The sequence below is a fragment of the Equus quagga genome, unplaced genomic scaffold (genome assembly GCF_021613505.1).
Source record: "Equus quagga isolate Etosha38 unplaced genomic scaffold, UCLA_HA_Equagga_1.0 72809_RagTag, whole genome shotgun sequence".
NCBI classification, from domain to species: domain Eukaryota; kingdom Metazoa; phylum Chordata; class Mammalia; order Perissodactyla; family Equidae; genus Equus; species Equus quagga.
In genome coordinates, this window is record NW_025802556.1 from 35,156 (window position 1) to 40,274 (window position 5,119).

At 39.8% G+C, this 5,119-nt stretch overlaps 1 long non-coding RNA gene across 1 annotated transcript; it reads right to left on the reverse strand.

The window, feature by feature from the left end:
• Positions 1–3,082: 3,082 nt before the first annotated feature.
• On the reverse strand, positions 3,083–5,065 carry LOC124234196 (uncharacterized). Its single transcript, XR_006887243.1, has 2 exons — positions 4,716–5,065; positions 3,083–3,390 (listed from the first exon to the last, which is right to left on the reverse strand). It is a non-coding gene; the product is annotated as an uncharacterized LOC124234196 (long non-coding RNA).
• Positions 5,066–5,119: the final 54 nt, after the last annotated feature.

The window sequence follows — 5,119 nt, forward strand, 5'->3', positions numbered from 1 at the left end:
TTTTTTACTTTATGCAGAATAAAAAATGCACTGTGCCTAGCCTCTCTTGTTTAAAATGTTTTAAGCTTAGGGCCGGCCCCATGGCCAAGGGGTTAAGTTCGTGCACTACTCTGCGGTGGCCCAGGGTTTCACTCATTTGGACATGGCACCGCTCATCAAGCCACGCTGAGGTGGTGTCCCATGTGCCACAACTAGAAGGACCACAACCAAAAATATACAACTATGTAACAGGGGGATTTGGGGAGAAATAGCGAAAGAAGAAAAAAACATTGGCAACTGAGATAACAACTGTTGACAATCTTTAAAAAAAAAAAACAAAACTTTAAGCTAAGTATATTCACAGCTTATGAACATTCTTCAGTTTAATCAAAATATGTTAAACTTTGACAGGAATATTTACATCCTTTCATACGCTATTCTTAGTTTGAACTCTTAAATTTGCTGGTGTTGAGCAGCTTTGCAGGCTGCATTTTCCAGGTGTACTGCATTTCTTTAGATGAGCTATCTGGATTCTGAACTCAGTTTACATGCTGCTGTTTCAAATGGTCAAATTATTAGAGGTGCCCATTAAAGTTTTGCCTTTTTCCTTTTTCCTTTGACATAACTGACAACCTTTGAAGGAAATGCCTTCTTCCTCTGAAGAGAATTATATCAGTCACGATGGGTTTGAAATGTTCTTTTATAAGACTCACCTATGAGATTGTAGAAGGCAGGACCGTCAGAATAACGGAGCACCAAGAAGACTCGGAGCAGCTGAAGCTTGTGATCAGACCTGGGTCCAGTTGTCTGTGTCAGCAAATGGGCTGAGGGTTGGAGGTGTTGACCAAACAAGCAGGAACTTGATGGATAACCCCTCAAGATTAGGGGTTTGCAAACAAGAAAAGAAAACGCATCCACTTCTGTTGTCAAAGGAAAGTGTGTTCGGCTTGTGGGGGAGACGGTGTTTATTATCAAGTCCATGTGAGCAGTTGGGAGGCTGTGTGAGGAATGTTCCCAGAATGCCTAGTGTTACCCGAGATTAAGGTAGCTTTTAATCATTAAGTTTGTCAATGAATAATTCAAGCAAGACGTGCAGAACAAAGAAATATATATAGAAGTTAGGGTTTACTAAGGGTGCAGAGCCAGGAACATGTAAAAGAGGTGAGTACAAAGTAACAATATGCAACATAAGATAATATTTGCCCTCGAGGATAAAGTAGATGAGAGTAAGACAGAGTCTGTAAGCAAGGTTTTTCTCTGTGGTAGGTTTAATAAGATCTACTACTGAATCGTTCAGAAAGCTTTTGGCTGTTAAGTAGCAGTAAAATGAACTCAAACTGGCTTAACAGTAAGTCATCAGGATGATTCGAGGCACTTAAGTATCAACAGCTCAGTGATGGCATCAAGGTCCACATTCGGTTCGTAGTTCATTTGGTCACCCTCGGTGTCGGCTTCTCCAAGGCGGGGTCCTTTCGGGGTCATAAGATGGCTGTGGGTGGTCAGCAGAGCTTTGCCTTTCCCTTTGGTTGGGCCAACTGATGCCACTTGCCCATCTGCAGATCAACAGGAGTCAGTAGGGGATAGGAAACGGGGAATAAATGGGAAGGCAGCCATCAGTGTCTCCTACAACTAGAAAGAGTGTTCCTGGGCTATTGGACTCTAGAATCATGAGGCATGAGAAAACTCTTTAAAGACCAAATGGAAGGAAACTGCTTGAGTAGAACAAGAGCCTTTCCAAAATCAAAAAGAAAGGGCATTTCCATTTATTGAAGACCTACTACATGACGACCCCTTTGCAAACAATATTTAGCAACCACAGTAACCCTACAAAAGATGTACTATACTGCCCATTTTATAGACAAAGGAACCGAGGCTCAGAGGAGTTATTTTGTGTAAACATAGTTCCCTCTTTTCTCCAAAGCTTATGTTCTTCCATTTAACCATAGGAGAAGGGCGGTCCAGACCAGATGTTAGGTTAAGGGATTTATGTACTTTTTACACTGTGCTGTGATGCGCCGCCCAATCCCTCTGAAGGACTGAGGAATGAACTCCTCTAGTCATCGGAAGCGCAGACAGCCCGCAGTCAGTTATCATCCCATGTGAGAACGGCCTCAGGTGAAGACAGACCCTTCACCCACGTTTCCGCCCTGTTTCCCAGGTGGCCGGTACTTGTTGACTAGAGTTCAGCTATAAGGACCTGTCCCCCTCTTGACTACTCTAAAGGATCGTCCCAGCTTCAGCTCCCCTGCAGGGTGGGCTGAGGCATCCATGCCCCATGTCCTCCTCTGCCCAATCCTGTACCTTCTTGTCCCTATAGCAGTTGATCACAAGAGCGCTCCCTCATAAACCACTTGCATTCTGATCTCTTTGCTTCCCGGGGAAACCAGCCTGTGACAATGAGCAATTTAAAGTACTTGAGAAGATGGTATTGTAGAGACAATAATAGATACAATAATATTTTGGTTTTCTATAAAATGAAGTCGTGTGACCACAACCTAGTTTTGAAATTTTATTATTCTTTGGGCTTGCTGGGAGAAAGGAAGGGCAGAAAGGCATAGTTAAGAATGTTGACAATGGGAACTATTAAAACTTTTGAATCTGATATACGTTTAATTAAGAAATGATTTTTTTCCCCTCTACAAATTTAGAGATTTCATAAAAACCAAGAAAACCTATGGGGAGATAGTCTCATGTCGGTCTCCAATACTGATTTGAAAGCAGTGAAGTATAGTTTAGAGACAAAATAGGATTTAAAAGGATTCAAAAGAAATAGAATGCTAACAGTAATTGCCTATGGGTCAAGGGTCATCTATGGGTAAACTCTTTCTGCTTTTCTCATCTCCTGAATATATTTTATTTCCTGAAGTAAGAAAATGGGAGAATGATTTCCTTGTGGCATCTCCTGGTTTTTATGAAACCCAGGAAGAGAGAGGTTAATTTTGGGATAGTATTTACTTCTATTTCTTGTCTTAAAAAATATTTTAGGAAGTATAGAAAGCTTTGGGAGACTCCAACACAGTATTAATATTGCTACATATTTCTTTTTCCATTGTGCATTATTGAAAATCAATGCACATATGATTAAATGACATATGAAGACAGGTAACTCTTACAGTATTTATTAAATGGATGATTTACAAGTAGGACATTGATGAATAGAGGTAAAACTTTTCACTCATAGTGTACATAAACCCTTTAAATGTGCAAAGTTTACATTCAATTTCACTTTTTTAAAAAGCATCTGCCCCTTTAAGATTATATCATAGTATGCAAAGCACTGGTGACATTTATGTCACCAGAAATTCACAGTTTGCTGACTTCTCTGAGATTTCTCTTCCGATGATTGTACTGCAATAAGTGAGCATCTCTGACTGCAACCTTGAAGTGGTGAGCTTCAACCAGCACTTGTATCTGAAATGGCACATACACAGAACTGTTAGAAATGCCCACTAATTTCAAAACCAGTCTGCCTGAGCTCAGGATGCCCAATGTTCCATCTTTAAGATCATTTGTGGAACTGACTAAAGTGCAGAAAGAGTAACTTTACAGCAAAAATAAACTCTAGATTATTTAAAGATTTACACAAAACAAAATGATAAAATTGTTAGAAAAAATATATAGTTGAAGCCATAAAGGAAAACATTAATAAAAACATAAAGTTTACATTAAAACAAGTTTTTTTATGGTCTAAAACACATAAAAGTAAAAAATAAACACAAAAGTAGGACATCCTTAATAGAGTGGCAAATGTCATGAAGCTCTGTAATAACCAGTTTGGGCAAGAGCAGGGAAAACACACTCTTCCAGGAGCTCGTGGATGCGTTAATCCTCACATCCTTCAGAAGGAGCACTTTGGCAATGTCTTCTCTACATTTTAAACATGTCTATTCTTTGAATAAAATTGTTCTTCTAGGGAGCAAAGATTCATAAGGATAGTTATTACAGTATTTCAGTAAAATAAATAAATTAACCTTCCCAGGTTTTATTTGTTTGGAATTTTCCATATTCCGAATTTTCATCAATAGAGCACTGGTTGAATTATCACATATATAAACAATGACATACCATTGGGTAACAATGTTCAGGAGGAAAAGACGTCCACCGGATGTAGAATAGGGTCCCTCCGCTCCCTGCCCTCGAGGAGCTTACAGTCGAGCTGTTTTTTTGTCCACTCTACAGCCAACCACGGCCCAACAGGGAGGGCCTAGGAAATATTTCTTGAAGCAGCACTTAAAAACAGAAAGTGTGCTGTGTGTCGTAGACAATACTGGAAAGATATTCACCAACTTGCAACTTTTGTGAGGAGGGTGGAAGGGATGAAGGATGGAGGACTTTTTAGCCACTTTGAAAATGTATAATTTTTTTCATAAAACAGGCATGTATTCATTTTAGAATTAAAAAAAAGATTTTAGTTTTGACTGCCGTGCCAACTATGTTGATTTAAGGAAGCAAGTTTCAGTCCAACTGCACCGTAAAGACTTTCTGCCTTTTTTAAATTAAGGATGATATTTTTCTCATTTCCAGAAGAGCTTAAACTCAGAGTGGTGGCCGCAAGCACGACAGCCACTCCTGGCCCTGTTCCAGCCTGCAGTGCCTGGTCCCCTGGGATGGGGAGGAGATGTCCTAGTTAGGTGTCTCAGGAGAGCTGATAAAAATTCATTTCAAGTGCATTGTGGTTTTGAGCGAGTCCCATGAGCAACAGACATTTTCAATATCTCATAGTAGCAATAACTTACTTTGGTTTACCACTTTCAAATGGGAAAACTGCCTGTCTTTCTTCCTTTTCCCAGATATTATCCAGCTTTGTAATGCAAACAATGACTCTCCTATTGTTCTCACTGAAGCGCGGGTTAAAGTGGAAGGCGACATCATGCCCTCTCCTGAAATCTCAAGCAAGCCTGTTTTAAACCAAAGACCAGAGTCAGTAAAATGATTCAAGCTGTGCATTTGTATCAAGTGAAGAACATGCAATTTTCTAAAAAGCAACTCATTGTATAAATACAGGATGATTTTCTAAACAGAAAACACACTGGACGTACATTAGGCCAAGGACTGGATGTAACACAGAAGCATCTGAAAGGAAGCAAGACAATGTGCTGAGTTTTTTGCCTCGTTGTCTTGGTCACGTCATTCTAGTCAG